General features: G+C 39.1%; 1 pseudogene; it reads left to right on the top strand.

The window, feature by feature from the left end:
• Nucleotides 1-5,288: 5,288 nt before the first annotated feature.
• Nucleotides 5,289-6,199, top strand: LOC117693432 (uncharacterized protein NKAPD1 pseudogene; annotated as a pseudogene).
• The last annotated feature ends 12,468 nt before the right edge of the window (nt 6,200-18,667 follow it).

The raw sequence follows: 18,667 nt of genomic DNA, 5'->3' as shown, positions 1-18,667 counted from the left end.
TGAAAGACAAAATAGATAAATAAGTAAAAACGCCCAGGTAAGAAGAAGGGATTGCTTAGCACTGGGGGGAGACGATGTCAGCCTAGAACGGTAGTCTGTGAGATAATTTTTTACAAGTGAAAGACAATAGAGACTCCCTTGGGTGAACGCAGACTGAGGAAATTTTCCTCCTCAGCTTTAGTCTGTTCGGAGTGTTGATTTCTGTTTGATTCGGTTTGAGCTGGTTGAACATAGCTAGGCATTTGTTCATTTCAACGTTATCCAATTGGTTGGTATGCAGTTGGTAGCAGTATTTATGATCTTGTTTATGTATTTGGCCTCAGCCGAAATGCCTCCTCTTTCATCCTGATTTTATTTATTTGACTGTTCTCTATTTTTTTTTTTAGTTGACTCTAGCAAAAGATTTGTTGGTTTCATTTATCTTTGAAATGAAAACAGCCTCAGAAATCAAAGCCCCTTTGCGTTCCATTGACATTTTTCTATTGTCTTCTATATTTTTTCTCGTTTATTTCTGCTGCGATCTTGATTTCTTTCCTTCCTCTGATCTTTGTGTTTTTTGTCTTTTTAGTTCCTCTGGGTGTCCAGTTCATTGAGTGAGACCTTTCCTCCTTTGTGATGGAAAGTTATTAACATGAACTCCCTGGTTGCACTTTCTGAATTCTGTAGGTTTTGGTATGTGGTGCTTCCATCTCATTTTTGTCCATGTATTTTACAGTTCCCCCTTTGATATTCTTTTTGTCCCATTTGTTAACAGTGTGCTGTTTCGTTTGTATATGTGAACTTTCTGATTTTCCTCCTGTTGTCAATCTGTGCTTTTTATTTCATTGTGGCTGGAAAAAGATATTTAGTGTAAATTCAGGGTTCTTAAAGTATCGAGGTTTTGTTTTGTCACCTTTGCTTTGTCCTGGGGAATGCCATATGTGCCTGAGAGGATATTTGGGTCTAATGTTCTGCATGTCTATGAGGTTCATTTCGTCTGCAGTGCTGTGTAAGTGTGTTTTTTCTTGCTTGGCTTTTTTTTTTTTTTTTTTTTTTTTTTTTTTTTTTTTTTTTTTTTTTTTTTTTTTGCCAGAATGTTCTAGGATGAAACTAGGTTGTTGAAGTCTGTTTCTCTCTCTCTCTCTCTCTCTCTCTCTCTCTCTCTCTCTCTCTCTTTCTCCTCTCTCCCTCTTTCTCCTCTCTCTTTTGCTATCTCTCTATCTTCTCCTCTCTCTCTCTCTTGTTCTCTCCCTGTATGTATATAAATGTATAGTGCTGTTCAAATATGCTTTGTATATTTAGGTATTCACTAGGACACGTACTGTTTGTAATTACTGCCCCTTACTGAGTAATTGATGCTTAATTGTTGTGTTATGTGCTCATAGTTTCCTACGCCAGTTTCTTACTCAAAATTTGTGTTGTCCAGTGAGGCAGAGCCAAAGCTTTCACTTTTGCTTATCATCTTTACTAGATATAATCATTTATCCTTTCATTTTCAGCCTATGTTCTTTTTCTTCTATCAGCTATTCATTTTCAGCCCATGTACATTCTTTTTCTTCTATCACCTATCTATCTATCTATCTATCTATCTATCATCATCCATCTATCTATTTATCTATTTATTTTGAGACAGGGTTTCTCTGTACACAGAGAAACAGCCATGTCTGTTCTGAAACATACTTTACAAACCAGGCTGGCCTCAAACCTAGAGATCTGCCTGCCTCTGCCTTCCAGTTGCTGGACTTAAAGGTGTGCACCATGTATGTATATTCTTAAATGTAAGTTAGTTTCTCATAGACAGCATTTCGCTTTAGGTTTTCCATTGGGTCAGTCTATGTCTTTTTACTGAGGTATTTAATTCATTTACATTAAACTAATTACTGATAAGAAAGGGCATTGTCTTTTATTTTTACGTAAGTATTTTCTTTGTGCTTTCTATGAGGTTTACAAAATTATAGTAATTATAGTAATATAAACTGACAACAGCTCAACTTCGATCATGTAAAAAGCTCTACTCCTGCTCCCTCCAAGTTTGCTACTTATGTCACAACTCATGTCTTTTTATATTGTCTCCATTAACAGATTTTCGTGACTCCTATTCTTAGTAAATGTATCTTTTGACTTTTATATGTAAATTAAAAGTGATTTGTGTACTGCCATTAGAGTTTTATGGTACTTTGCCTATTCATGTACCGTCATGAGTGGGTTTTGTTCTTTTCATATGCTTTTGTGTCCTATTTAATTTCTTTGTTTGGACTTGAAGAACTTCCTTTAGCATTTCTTGGAAGATGGGTCTGTTACTAATCCTAAATTATTATTTCTCTGGCAAAATCCTTATTACTTTTAGTTTAATTAAAATTATTTTAAACTTTAATATTAAAAGTTACAAATAAAACCCATTGTATTTTTATTTTTACTGTTGGAGGGCAATTTTTCTTGGAGAGTGTTCTTAATTGTTATTTTTTTTTCAGCAACTAGCTCTCCCCTTCACCATGTGCACTCCAGGGAAGAACCCATCTTCAGGCTTGGCAGCAAGCACCTGTAACATCTCATAAGTTCCTAAGCCCACTTTCAAACCACGCTGTATTTCTTCGTGTATAGTGGAAATAATTTATATGGCATAATTTTTCTATCTCTTTCTCTTACCTTTTGTGCCATTACTGGCATTCATTTCACTTATACATACGCATAGATATGTTTATATTTGTATGGATAAATTAAATATGTCATTGCTGTTATTTTGGACAAATTCTTATCTATCAGACAAGTTGCAAATTCATTAACTCAAATGTACCATAGTTTCACTATTTTTCTCCAGTATTCATCCTTTTGCTACCTAGATTCAAGTTTCTGCCATAACTTCTTATGTGTTGTTTTCTCTGTTTTTCTTTTTTTTTTTTAAATTTATTTATTTATTTTGTGTAAGTACACTGTAGCTGTCTTCAGACACCCATATGAGGGCATCAGATCTCATTATGGATGGTTGTGAGCCACCATGTGGTTGCTGGGATTTGAACTCATGACCTCTGGAAGAGCAGTCAGTGCTCTTAACCACTGAGCCATCTCACCAGCCCGTGTTGTTTTCTCTTTAAGTAGTGCATTTAAGGTTCTTATTAAAATTTCTCACTTCTCTCCTAATGGTGTTCTTTAAAAACTGTTTTCTTTCAATAGAAAATTCATAGTTAATGCATATGAATTGATGAGTTTTAATATATGTATCTACTCACAAAGGATGAGAATTCTGAAGGTGACCGTTTTACTTGGTAGATTACTGTGCAGAAGCATTTTAACATAGATCACGTGTCTAATTTTGCTTTTGTTGCTATCCCTTTTGTGTCATATCCAATAAATCATTGCCAAGACCAATGTCAAGAAGCTTCTCCTAGGGCAGGATGCATGGGCAAGTGAAGGAGCACCTGCTTGGCATGCGTCAGACCTGGATTTAATTTCCTGCACAAAAATAGAGAGAAAGGAACGGAAGGGGGGAGGAGGAAGATGGGAGAAGGAGGAGGGGTAGGTAAAAAGGAGGAGGGACAGGAGGGGAGGAGGAGAAGGGGCAGAAACAGAGAAGGAGGAGAAGGAAGAGGGAAGGGGAGAAAGATAGGGAGAAAACAAAGGAAGAATTATAATCCTAGTATCCAGGAGACTGAGACAGGAAGATTGAGAATTTGAGGCCAACTTACATTTCTTGTTTTTCAAAATAAGAAAGGAAAGCAACAACAACAACACCAAAACCAATCAACCAACCAACCAAACAAAAAGCAAAAAAGAGAAAGCAGACACAGACTGGTTAAAAATGTATATATTGCAACTATTAAAAAGAATAAAAAGTAGCAAATGGAATTTAATGCCTTATAAATGGAAGTATATAAAGTGCTTAATTTAAACTACGAAGGTAGGAGTAAAGTGAGTAAAACCAGCAGTAAATGTGGTAGATAATATTGATTCAACCAATAATCTACTTCAAATGTCAGTGATCTAAACACATCAATTGGAAGCCGTTGTCAGATCAGTGAGATGGATCACTCGACAGAGTGCTAAGTGCCACACTTGAAGACCTGCTTTTGATCCCTGGAATCCACACGTTGGAAGAAGAGAGCCAATTCTTCTGTCTTTCACACACACCGTGGAACATGTGCCATGTGTGCATGCACATTCAGATTTACAGGAAATAAATAAATATGAAAAAAAATCAAAAAGACATTATCTGAGTGGCTTCAAAAATAAGACTGAGACTCTATTTTGTCTATGAAAAGCTATTTGAAATATAAATATGAAACAATCAACCAAAAGGCAGAGGAAGGATATAAAGGAGTATCCCATGCCTATACTAATGAGAAGAAAGCCAGGGTAGCAGTTTTCAGAAAGGGCAGACTTGAATAACAGTTCCTGTTGTGTATAAAAAAAGAGTATGAAAAATGATAAAGGGGTTCAATCCTCTGGAAGACACAACAGCCTTTAGCATACATGTACTTAACAAAAGAACATTAAAATATCTAGGACCCCAAAGGCAACATTACCACCAAACCCCAGAAGCCACACAGGCCACAAAACCCCAGGGAAGACATTCTACTGGACCTAAAGACTTGCTGGTCATCAGAACCCCCAAACCTTTCAGGCCAGAAGCCCAAAAGGAAACAGAAACGAAAGGGGGAAAACATCGTAAAAACAAAACAACCTCCCCTGCCCCATCCAACAAAGATAAACTCAGAAATTAGCATCTAAACCTATAATAACCACAAAACCCAGATGGCTAGAAGTCAGTATAACACAATCAACAATAGCCAGGGCTATGATACCAACAGAGCCCAGCTACCCTCCTATAGCAAGTCCTGGATAGTCTAATACAGCTAAAGCACAAGAAAATGACCTTAAATCCAATCTTATGAAGATGATAGAGGCCTTCAAAGATGAAATAAATTCCTTAACACAGGAAAATACAATCAAACAGGTGAAGGAAATGAATAAAACTATTCAAGATCTGAAAGTGGAAATAGAAGAAATGAAGAAAACAGAAACTGAGGGAAACCTGGAGATGGAAAACCTAGGTAAGGGAATGGAAAAGAAAGAATACAACAACAGAATGCAAGAGGTGGAAGAGAGAATCTCAGGTGCTGATACATTGGGTAAATAAATAAACAAATAAACAAATGAGCAAACAAATAAATAAATAGAATTTTTTGTGTGTTTTCCTAACACAAAATACCCAGGAAATCTGAGACACTATAAAAGACCAAACCTAACAGTAATAGGAATAGAAGAAGATTACCACTCCCACCCCGCCACTCGAGGCTGCGGCCAACGGATCGAGGGATTAAAGAATGTCGAGGGTTCCACTGGGGAAAGTCCTCCTGAGGAATGTCATCCGGCACACAGATGCTCACAATAAGATTCAGGAGGAGTCCGACATGTGGAAAATCAGAGAACTAGAGAAGCAGAGGGATGATGCTTACCAGGGGACCAGACGGAACACAATACCCAGCAGCTCAAGTTGGATGAGAAGTGATGGTTTTGATGAAGAAAGTCAGAGAGACTGCTGGAGGTCAAAGAATGAAATTTCTGGGGCCCTGGAAGATGGTTTTCTTAAGGCTAAATCCTGGAACAAGAAGTTATATGATTATGAATCCAATATACCAGACAGATTGGGTCACAGTGGTTATAAAGAGTTGTATCCTGAAGAGTTTGAAACAGACAGTAGTGATCAGCAAGACATTACCAATGGGGGGAAAAACATATCCACAGATAAAATCATCTGCCCATGAATCCCGAAAACATAAGAAGTCAAAGAAATCCCATAAGAAGAAGCAGAAAAAATGGTCACACAAAAAAACAGAAGAAAAACAGAAAGGAAGCCACAGATACAACAGCAGATTCCTCAAGTGAGTTCTCAGAGGAAACTCCAGCTTCTAGTACCCGGAAAAGGAAGCAACCACACAAGAGCAAGAAAAAATCCAGGATAAAGTCTCCTAAAAAATCTTTACCTTCAGAGGAAAGAAAGTAGTACTTCTCAGTCAGATAATTCTGTGTCTAGCAGTTCTGAGGAAATTGAGGAAAGAGACACTAAGAAAACCAAAAGGAAAAAGAAAGACAAGAATGTCCATGTTCCCGTGCCTGACCCTGAGGTACAGGAGAGGACAAGCAAGCGCAGGAACTGGAAGGTGGCTACCGATGCCAGGTCTGCAGGGAGCTCAGAGGATGACTAAGTGTGGGAGCAGCAGTCCTGTTTTCCACCACTCTTAAAAAAGGGGGGCAGGGTTTGCTGGTGACTCCTGCAGCACAGGAGTCTGAGGTTAGAGTTGTCCTGCCACAGATACCTTTTTTTTCCTATTTTGGCTTGTTAATCTCCATCCCCCTTTGTTAATAGGGAATCTGGTATTTTGTTAAGGTTTCTTGAAAAGATTATTTTTTTCAATTAATCACTTAGGGTAGAATACCTGTACAGCAAATTAAAGAACCCAGAAAGCAGAACTCAGTAATGACCTGGGCATACCAATTGGAATGTTGGATTTGGGGGGAATCAAGAGTCCAGGATGAAGGAGGAGGACTGAAGTGTAGTGCTAAATAGAATGTTTTGACAAGGAGACCTTGCTATTCATACAGGAGGTACACTGCCTTCAGCTTTGGTGCTTTGATTCTTCTGCAGTTGGGTCCTATAGTTTACTTAGTGAGGAAATAGTTATAAGATCTTTTCCCTTTATGGTAATATCTACAGATGACTGCTAAGGAACCTAGGGTTTTCAGCCTAACTTCCCTGCTGGTCAGGGTCTACAGCTACATTTAGCATGACCCAAATATAACAGTAACTGGATAGTAAATGTTTTTCTAGTTTCATTGCTGTATATTGCCTAAATGAGCTTGTGTTGAAATTGCTTGTTTAGTTGTCCTATCTATCAAATGGAAAGAATTAGGAGGTGGTTATGTTGCCAATGCTGCTTTCAAAGAGATTCATGGCATAGGCCATCTAAATGTCTTTTTTTTTCCTTTTTGCTGAGTTGGGGATTGAACCGAAGGCCTTGCATATACTATGCAAGTGCTCTACCATTGAGCCATACCCCCAGTCCTGTTGTTTTCCTTGTTCATTTCTAATTCTATTAATGGATTTTAGATTTTCCCTGAAACCAGTTGAATCAATTCCAAAATGAAACACACTTCTCAGGGACATACCCACTTCCCAGTCTGACTTTGTGTTTTGATTATCAAGAACATGTTATTTCCCCCTGCTATATACTGTGATCCTGATTATTAAAAGAAACCAAAATACCACTGGAAAGTGGTTGGCAGAACAGTTGACTTTTCATTAAGAGGAAAGATAAAGTGACATTGTCAAGGTTTTTGCTTTTGAGGTTGTCACTTTGGTACTGAGTGAAATGCATGAAATGTCATGGTTCTGCCACTAATTGAGTTCTAGAGTAGGTTAACTAACCTCCCTGGCCTTACTTTTTCCATGTGCAATACAAAGATACTTCATGGTTAGCATGACAGACACCAGCAATAGAATACGATAATGCTGACATCCCATGAAGTGGCATTTTATAGTTTTAACTAAATTTGTGCTCTTTATGGAACATTTCTAATAAAGTGCTTGTTCTTAAAATAAAAAAAGAAGAAGATTACCAGCTCAAGGTCCAGAAAATATTTTCAACAAAATCATAGAAGAAAATTTCCAGAACCTAAAGAGATGCCTACAAATGTACAAGACGCTTGCAAAATACTAAATAGATTAGATCAGAAAAGAAAGTCCTTCAGCCACATAAAAATCAAAACACTAAATGTACAGAACAAAGAAATAATATTAAAAGCTACAAAAAAGTTCATGTAATATATACAGGTAGACCTATTAGAATAACACCTATTTTTTAAACAGAGATTATAAAACTAGAAAGGCCTGGGCAGCCATTTTACAGTCTCTAAGAGACTACTATACCAAGCAAAATTTTAATTACCTTAGAGGGAGAAGACAAGGTATTCCATGACAAAAACAAATTTACACAATATCTATCCACAAATCCACTCCTACAGAAGATACCAAAAGGAAAATTCTAATCCAAGGAGGTTACCTACACCCAACAGAACACAGGAAATAAATAATTTCATACCAGCAAGCAAAGAAGGGAAGTGTGTGCACATACATACACTACCACCAACATCAAAATTACAAGAATTAACAATCAGTGGTTCTTAATATCTCTTAACATCAATGAATTCAATTCCACAATAGAAAGATACAGGCTTACAGGATGGATGTGAACACATGATCCATCATTCTGGTGCATTCAAGAAACATGCTTCAACGTCAAAGATAAACATTATTTCAGAATAAAGGGTTGGCAAAAGATTTTCCAAGCAAACAGACTCAAGAAACAAGCCAGAGTAGCCATTCTAATATCTACTAAAATAGACTTTCAACCAAAATTAATAAAAAGAGATGGAGAAAGTCACTTCATACTCATCAAAGGAAAAATTAATCAAGATGACATCTCAATTCTGAATATCTCTCCTCCAAATGCAAGGGCACCCACATTTGCAAAAGAAGCATTATTAAAGCTTAAATCACAGATCAAACCATACACATTATGAGTGGGAGACTTCAACACCCCTCTCTAATCAGTGATCAGGTCATCCAGACAGAAACTAAAACAGAGAAATAATGAAACTAATAGATGTTATGACTTAAATCGACCTACGAGATATCTACAGAATATTTCACCCAAACACAACAGAATATACCTTCTCAGCACCTCATCAAACCTTCTCCAAAATTGACCATATACTTGGTCACACAACAAATCTCAAGAAAATTGCAATCACTGCCTGTATCTTATCAGACCACCATGGAGTAAAGCTGGACTTTAACAACAACAGAAAGCCTATAAACTCATGGAAACAGAACAACTCTCTACTCAGTCAAGGAAGAAATAAAGACAGAAATTAAAGACTTTCTAGAATGTAATGAAAATGAATCCAAAACACACCCAAACATATGGGACTCAATGAAAGCAGTGCTAAGAGGAAAGTTCATAAGACAAGTGCCTCCATAAAGAAATTAGAGAGCTCTCATACTAGTACATAACAGGACAGCAGAAAGCTCTAGATCAAAAGTAATAAACATATCTAAGAGGAGTAGATGGCAGGAAGTAAGCAAACTCTAGGATGAAATTAATAAAATAGAAAGAAAGAATGATACAAAGAATCGACAAAAACTGTTTCTTTCAGAAAATCAACAAGATAGACAAACTCTTAACCAAACTAACTAAAAGGCAGAGAAAGAATATTCAGATTAATAAAGTCAGAAATGAAAAGAGGGATCTAACAGACATCGAATCATTAGGTCTTACTTCAAAAACCTGTATTCTACAAAATTAGAAAATCTAAATGACATGGGTGATTTTCTGGATAGATACCACTTACCAAAGGTAAATCAAGATCAGGTGAATAATTTAAATAGTCCAATAACCCTTAAAGATTTAGAAGCAGTCATTACAAGTCTCCCTATGGAAAAAAAAAAAAAGCCCAGGGCCAGACAATTTTAGCACAAAATTCTACCAGACTTTCAAAGAAGAGCTAACACCGATACTCCTCAAACCATTTCACAATATAGAAACAGAAGGATCATTGCTGAATTCATTCTATGACGCCACAGTCACCCTGATGATTGTGTCACCGTGAGTCACCACACAATGACTCAACAAAGAAAGATAATTTCAGGCCAATTTCCCTTATGAATATCGTTGCAAAAATACTCAATAAAATACTGACAAACTGAATCCGAGAACACACCAAGAAAATCCACCATGATCAAGTAAGTTTTATACCAGGGATGCAGGGGTTGTTCAACATGTAAAAATCCATCAACATAATCCATTATATAAACAAACTGAAAGAAAAAAAACACGATCATTTCCTTAGATACTGAAAAAGTCTTTGACAAATCCAACACCACTTCATGATGAAAGTCTTGGAGAGATCAGGTATACAAGGCACATACCTAAGCACAATAAAGGCAATATAAAGCAAGCTGATAGACAACATCTAATTAAATAAAGAGAAACTTAAAGCAACATTACTCAAATCAGGGACAGGGACAAGGCTGTTACTTTCTCCATATCTATTCAATATAGTACTTAAAGTTAGAGCAATAAGACAACTAAAGTAGACCAATGGAATATAAAAAAGAAAGAAGTCAAAGTATTACTATCTGCAGATGATGTGATAGCATATATAGGTGACCCCAGAAATTCTATCAGGGAACTCCTACAGCTGATAAACACCTTTTGTAAAGTGGCTGGATACAAAATTAACTTAAAAAAATCAGTAGCCTTCCTATATACAAAAAATGGGCTGAAAGAGAAATTAGGGAAATAACACCCTTCACAATAGCCACAGATAATATAAAATATTTTGGTATAACTCTAACCAAGCAAGTAAGAGATCTGTGTGATGAGAACTTCAAGTCTTTGAAGAAAGAAACTGAAGATGATATCAGAAGATGGAAAGACCTCCCATTCTAATGATTCGGTAGGATTAACATAGTAAAAATAGCCATCTTACCGAAAGCTATCTACAGATTTAATGCAACTCCCATCAAAATTCCAACACAACTTCTATACAGACTTTGAAAGAACAATACTCAACTTCATATGGAAACAACAACAAAATAAAACTCAGGATGGCTAAAATAATTTTGTACAATTTCTAAAGGTATCACCACTCTATTTTTAAGCTGTACTACAGAGATAGTAATGAGAACCACATTGTACTGGCATAAAAACAGGCAGGTTGACTAATGACTTGAATCAAAGACCCAGAAGTAAGCCTTCACACCTATGGGTGCTGGATTTTTTTTTTTTTTTTTTTTTTTTTTTTTACAAAAAAGACAATACAATGAAAAAAGAAAACATTTGCAACAAATGTTGCTGTCCAACTGGATATCTTTATGTTGAAGAATGCAGGTGGATCCATATTTACCACCCTGCCAACACTCAAGTCCAAGTGAATTAAAGACCTCAACATAAAACCAGATTCACTAAACCTGATAGAACAGAATGGGGAATAGCCTTGAAGGTGTTGGTACAGGAGACAACTTGCTGAACAGTAAGTACACCACTAGCTCAGGCACTGAGATCAACAATAATAAATGGGGCTCCATGAAACCGAAAACCTTCTGTAAGGCAAAGGACACTGTCAATAGGACAAGATGGGAACCTACAAATTGGGAAAAGATCTTCACTAACCCTGCATCCAACAGAGGACTGATATCCAAAATATACAAGGAACTTAAGAAACTAGATGCCAACAAAGCAAAGAACTCAATTTAAAAATGGGGTACAGATCTAAACATAGAATCAATGACAGAGGAATCTCTAATGGACAAAATGCACTTAAAAAATTTCAACATCTTTAGTCATCAAGGAAATTTAAATCAAAACAACCCTGAGATTCTGTAGAATTACACATGTCAGAATGGGTAAGATTAAAAACCCAGGTGACAGCTCATTCTGACAAAGATGTGGAACAAAGGGAACACTTGTCCATTGGCAGTGGGAGGGCAACCACTTTGAAAATCAATTTGGCAGATTCTCAGAAAATTGGGAATAGATCTACCTCAAGAACCAACTATACCACTCTTGGGTATATACCCAAAAGATGCTCCACTGTACCAGAAAGACACTTGCTCAACTATGTTCCTAGCAGTTTTACTCATAATAGTCAGAAACTGAAAACAACCTAAAAGTCCCTCAGCCAAAGAATGGATAAAAAAAATATGGTACATTTACACAATGGAGTATTACTCAGCTATTAAAAATGAAATGACATCATGAAGTTTATAGACAAATTGATGGAACTAGAATAGACCATTCTGAGTGAGGTAACCCTGACCCAGAAAGATAAACACGGTTTGTATTTACTTATTAGTGGATATTAGCCATAAAGTACAGGGTAAACATGCTACAATCCAAATATCTAAAGAAGCTAAATAACAAGGAGGGCCCAAGGGTGGGGGACACTAGAACCTCACTGAGAAGGTAAAATAGAATATGTATAGGGTGTGAATGAAGGGAAGAGACTGGGTGGTGGGAGGGAAAGGGATAGGAGCAGAAGAAATCAGGTTGGGGAGGATAGATGGAGAGAGTACTAGGAGAGACAACTTGAACGAAGGGGCATCTCTGGGATGAGTTAGAAGCTTAGGACAATGGAAACTCCAGAAATCTATGAGGGTGACCCTAAGTAAGATTCCTAGCAACGGGGGATATGGAGACTGAACCAGCCATCTCCTCTAACCAGGCAAAACTTCCAGTGGAGGGATTGTGTGACCAATCCAGCCAGATTACCTTTGAACCTCAATTTTCCCTGCCTACAAGATGTGTAGCGGTAAAGATGAAGCAGAAATTGAGAGAATGGCCAACCAAAGACTGGCTCAGCTTGAAACCCATGTCATGAGAGGGAGCCCACCCTGACACTATTAATGATACTCTGCTATACCTGCAGACAGGAGCCTAGCATAACTATCACCAGAAAGGCTTCATCCAGCAACTGATGGAAACAGATGAAGAGACCTACAGCCAAACATTAGGCAGAGCTTGGGGAATCCTGTGGAAGAGAGAGAGGAAGGATTGAAGGAGCCAGAGAGGTCAAGGGTACCACAAGAAAACCTACAGAGTCGCCGCCTGGCAGTGGTGGTGCACGCCTTTAATCCCAGCACTTGGGAGGCAGAGGCAGGCGGATTTCTGAGTTCGAGGCCAGCCTGGTCTACAGAGTGAGTTCCAGGACAGCCAGGGCTACTCAGAGAAACCCTGTCTCGAAAAACAAAAAACAAACAAACAAAAAATAAACCCTACAGAGTCAACTAACTTGGATTCATGGGGCCCACAGAGACTGAACTGCCAAACAGAGAGTGTGCATGGGATGGATCTAGGCCCTCTGCATATATGTGACAGATGTGAAGCTGGGTCTTCATGTGGGACTCCTAACTGTGGAAGCAGGGGCTGTCTCTGACTCTGTTGCCTGCCTCTGTATCCCTTTCCCCTAACTGGGCTGTTTTGTTTATCCTCAATGGGAGAAGATGAATATAGTCTTATTGCAATTTGATATGCCAAGGGAGACTATTTTTTTTTTTTTTTTGTAAAGGGAAGAGGAGTGGATGGGGATGTGGAGGTGTGAGGGAGGGACTGGGAGGAGAGGAGGGAGGGGAAGCTGTGATTGGGATGTGAAGTAACTAAATTAATTAATGATTAAAAAGAAGTATAAAGGGGAATAAATAAACGCACAGCTGTAGGTGGGAATTTCATCAACCTTTATCATACACAAACAGCTCTAGTAGGTAGAAAATGACTAAGGACACCATTGAACTTGACACCACCACCAGTCACCAAGACCCACTGGACAGCTATAGAATGATTCATCCAATGAAAGATTACTGTTTTTCTCAAGCCCACATAGAACAGTTTAGGCACTAGAACATTCTGTGAAATTAGAAATATCATAAATCTCATAGTGCCTGATCTTGGACTACTATAGTATTAAGCTAGAAAGATACCTAGTGAACTCCAACACCCTTGGAGATTAAACAACACACTTCACGACAGCATGTGGTTCACAGAAGAATCTTGAGAGAAATGTACAGGCAAGGGGCACTCAATAAAAACAAAAATAAAACTTATCAAAATGTGTGAGCGAGAGTGGAAGCAATGTTTAGAAGAGAAATTGATGGCATGGAAGGCACACATTAGTGAAGAAGAGAGATGTAAGGAGACCTGAAACTCAAAACCTGGTCTTCGGTCCAGGAAAGGAAGAGGAGGAAGAGGATGAAGAGGAGGAAGAGGAGGATGAAAAGAACAGGAGGAAGAGGAGGAGGTGGTGGTGGAGAAGAAGGTGAAGGATGAGGAGGTGGAGGAGGAGGAGTGGAAGAAGAGGAGGAGAAGGAAGAAGAAGGAGGAGGAGGAGGAGGAAGAGAAGGAAGAGAAGGAGGTGGAAGAGGAGGAGACTTGCAAATGAAACACAAAGTAAATAGAGGAAATAATAAAACCTAGATCAGAAACCAATTACATTAAAAACAGAAAATGAAATCAATAAACTAAAAGTTGGCTTTATGAATGAACCAACAACATCAGTAAGTTTCTAGACAAAGTAATTAAATTATAACATCGGAAACGAAAGAGAGAATATAACTACATATCCCCTGGGTGTTGAAAAGAAATGGAGAAATACTATAGAAAGCTCCATGCCCACAGACGTGGCAACTTAGAAGTGGAACAATCTCTCAAAACATTCATTCTGTCAGTATGTTTACAAGAAGGACATGACAATAAGAACAGGCCTGCAGCTGTTCAAATAGTTCAATCAATAATTAATAATTTAAACAGAAAGGCTCAGGCCTAGATGGGTTCACCAGTACATTTGCTGAATTACACCGAACAGTTAAGAAAGAAGCTATAATAAATCCTCACTTGCTTTCTCAGAAGATCAAATTGGATCAGCGATATGCTAAAATCAGACAAAGACATAGAAAAATAGAGCACACACACCTTTCATGAACGTGGATGCAAAACTCCTCAAGAACACAATAGCAATTTCAATTCCATGAGATACAAGCAAAACTGCACATAACAACGTAATGGGATTTGTCTGAGGGATGCAGATATAGCTTAGAATTCAAAAATCAGTTAATGTACTACCTTAGATCAACAGGTCAAAGAAGAAGAATCACATGACAGTATCAATAGCTACTGAAGAAGTGTTTGACAAAATTCGACTCTCATTCATAATATAAACACAGTAAACCGGGGAGGGGAAGGAACCATCTCAATTTGATAACAGATGCCTATAAGGAAGCCCCAGTCCACTTACTTCTTTAAGGGACAGTAACAGTGCTCTTATCTTTTGTAGCAGACTGAGGACAATGGAGTATACTTTCCCCTGTGACCTTCAGTCTGGTTCCAGAAGACTGGGACCTTTATGGATCTGCTGTGAAGATGAGTGTGAGGAGGAGATGTTGCCCCATCTTTGTGGCACCTACCCCTAGCTGCTTTCTCCACACTGTCCTGTGTTTGCCCATTGTTCTCACACTGAGAAGATCCTGGCCAAGGTGTGGGTGTTTCCACTGCACGTTGGAAATGCTTAGGAAGTTAAAAATTGCTCATGCTTGAGTTATTACTCCAGAGATTCTGATGTAATTGGTCTTGTATGGTATGGGCCCCAGATTTAAAAAAGAAAAATCTTCTTAATTTACTCTTCTGCTATCAGTATACCAATTGGTTTATCAGAATACAATGATTTCTGTGGGGTGTGCCAGTATGTATAAAGAATGACAGTCTTACCCTAGAGAGATGCATAAGGGAAATTTTTAGGCTCTAGTATAGGCTAGAAATACAGGCATTTGATATGCAGGGGCCTCCCACTGTACCTTCATCGATAGTCCCAAAGGCAACTATCTTCTCTGCCTTTCCACAACCCAGCCTTGGCCCAGGCATCATGTCTGGTCTGATGCCCGACTCCCTGCCTACACACACATGTCTCAGCTGCTACAGATTTGTCTTCATGGCAGTATCAGCAGCTAACTCTCAGTGGGTGAATGATGCTTGCGCACCTGTGGTCTTGCCAAGTCTCATCCTCCCAGTGGCTCAGCCCTAGATTTCTTTAGTGTCTTAGGGTCTTATTGCTGAGAACAGATATCACTACCATGCCAAGTCTTATAAAGAAAAACATTTAATTGGGGCTGGCGCGCAGTTCAGAGATTTAGTTCATTATCATCATAGTGAGAAACATGGTCGTGTGCAGGTTAGCATGGTGCTGGAGAAGGAGCTGAAACTTCTACAGCACAGAAGAGAAACTGTGAGCCATTAGGCCTGGTTTTGAATTTCTGAGATCTCAAGGCCCACCACCTAGTGATACACTTCCTCCCACAAAGCCACACCTACTCCAACAAGACCACACCTCTTAATAGTGCCACTGCCTATGGATCGAGTATTCAAACAGAAGATTCTATGGGGGTCATTATTATTTAAACCACCACATCTGGGTCGAGGGGCACTGCACCCTTTCTTCTTTCATTTCAGATCTTTAGTGGAAGGAAGCCAGGAAAGCATTTGCTTTCTGTAGTAGACATCTGACTAGTTTAGACTAATAGCTTTGAAGTGACTTGAAGAACAGTGATCAGCACATTTCCCATTGGTAAAATGATTTGAATAGCGTCAGTGCTGGGATGCCATGGGGAGTTTTTGAGGGTAGAGGTCTAGTATACCCCAACATGCAAACAAGGCATTGTCGAGGAACAAGACATTTTGGCACTTGGCATTTGATTTGCCATGGGTCTTTAACAAGTCCTTGTCCAAAGATGACATGCATGGACAGAGCAGAATCAACGTTCCAGTTCAGCTGCAGCCTCTTCAAGCTACCTTTCTGTCAAGACAGGTGTGTGTGTGTGTGTGTGTGTGTGTGTGTGTGTGTGTGTGTGTGTAATGGAAGACTGGATGACAAAACATCATAGTCAGTGGCTTAAGACTATCTTACTTAAGAATGAAAATTCTTCTCCATTCCTGGATCAGACTCAAAGGTTTGCATCTGAAATTCTAACAATGTCATTAGAGAAGACCTTGGTGCCAATAACCCAGACCCCCACAATCCTTCATGTGTGAGAAAGCATGAGGCAGGTGTTGTAGTCTGGTATATCTAGAACCCATCTCCCGACTTGGAATGCAGTAAATTATCAATAGTCAGTGAAACTTTAAACAGAGGGCTCCAGACATGTGAGGACATGGCACAACAGTAAGGTCACTTGAGCGAACAATAGTTAGCTCAGGAACTAAAGCAGACTGAGTCTATGCCTTTAGGTACTTTATAGTTAGAAAGAGAAGGCAGGCTGTGAGCAAAGCATGTGACCATAGGAGTCCAGTGTTTTGGAAAGGGAGGCTTTCTCTATGGAAAGAATGCATTATGGAAGGCCCCTAGGATGAGATCTGAAGTGGCAATGACCAGGTCAAGAGTAGTATTGGACTTTTCCCTGAAGAAGGAACAAGGTCTGACATTTATCACAGGAATCACTTGCAGTCGTGTCCACCGCTAAGGTGTTCTTGTGCAGGGCTCCACAGTTTGCCTTCACTTCTACCTTCCAGTCACCTTGCACATAGAACTTGAGAATATTTAGAAAGAGATTCATCTCCTTCGGTCCTGTGCACGTTCAAGTTGTTAGTCAGCATTCCTTAGATGTAACAACCGAATAACAGGTTAATGGTTTCAGACATTTTAGTTCACAGTCCCTGGGTCTTATTGTCGTGAGTATGTGGCAAAGCAGAACACCATGGTGAGAAGTCTGTGGCATAGCAAAGCTGCATCCCTCCTGATGCCCAGGGCACAGATACAGGATAGGCCTAGGGAAAATATCTACCCTTCAAGGACCTCCTCCAGTGACCTACTTCCTCTAACTAAGTCCCAGCTCTTAAAGTTTCTACCACCTCCAAATGGTCCATCCAGTTATGAATTCTAAGTTGTCTTAGTTATGATGCCCAAACCTTAACAATCCAACACCTCCCAAAGGCTCTCCCTTTCAGTGTTGCTGAATTAGAGATCAAGCCTTCAACCTAGGAGCTTTAGAGGGACATTTATAATCAAATCCAGAAGTTTTAGTATAATAAAAGAGAAGTTGCAAACTCAAGCAGATCTATCCTTGTGGAAAGGTCAAAAAAAAGAATAGATTACTCATAACAGGCCAGGAGGTGGCTGGGGTGGGCCCCTTAACCAGCTCCCTTCTGAGGAAAGGGACAGCATGAGCCATTGGGTGCATCGTGCAGCTGTTGGAGACTGGTTGTATCCTCCCGCTCTTGTAGATATTTCCAGCCCTGTTTTGAGAACAGATACAGGGCCGTGCTGCTGATTATGTGTGTTCCGTGCCCCTGTCTCTTCAGAAGAGAAGACCCTTTCCTTTTGGAGCTCACTCATCTCTCCAACTCATTTTTGGAAGAGATTTATCATCCATGGGGAGAACTCCCTCATTTATCTTAAGGATTGCCACGGGGATGGGGTTTCTGACAAAGTTCTAGTGGTCAAAAGAAATTAGATTTTCTTGGAGGCAGCTGGTGTTTCCAACCAGTGACACACACTGGGGAGCCTGATTCCCCTCTTCCAGGGTCAAGAAAACACCCAGGGCAGGTGGCAGGGACTTGCATTCTTATCTGGGTTGTCTTAACCTTTGGATGAGACCTTGGATGATTGACTGACTGTGCCTTTTTCATTCCAGTGATGGCAGGTTTTGCTCTGTGTACCATGTTTTGGTCAATCAGCTGTGCCTTTTTAGGGCAGTGCACCACTGGTATCAGCAGAAAAGAATCCCATGGCTGCTTAGTGGCGCTGACCATAGTTGAGAGAGAAGGTTCTTGTCTAGTGATTGTATTCTTGGAGGGACTCTTTTGAAGGTCTCTGGCTGAGAAATGTTGGGGAAGTTGCCATAAAACTTTCCTGGACTTTGTCAAATGTCATTCTTCTATTTCTCTTAAAGATTTCTTTATACTATTCGGTCCCATTGTTATAAAACCCAACCTAGTAGTAATCTTGTTTTTATTTTGGCATATTGCTGGGTACATTTTCATTAGGAGATTTTTCTTAGATCACTTGATGGCTCAGGCAGATCAAAAACTCAAGGTGAGTTCCCTATCCCCACTCTCCCGAGAGGGCTTTCTGTATATGACTGCTGTAAATA

This window comes from Arvicanthis niloticus, chromosome 21 (assembly GCF_011762505.2).
Source record: "Arvicanthis niloticus isolate mArvNil1 chromosome 21, mArvNil1.pat.X, whole genome shotgun sequence".
In the NCBI taxonomy this organism is placed as follows: Eukaryota; Metazoa; Chordata; class Mammalia; order Rodentia; family Muridae; genus Arvicanthis; species Arvicanthis niloticus.
Note: the sequence above shows the minus strand (reverse complement) of the source record. Positions and strands in the feature narration are given on the sequence as shown.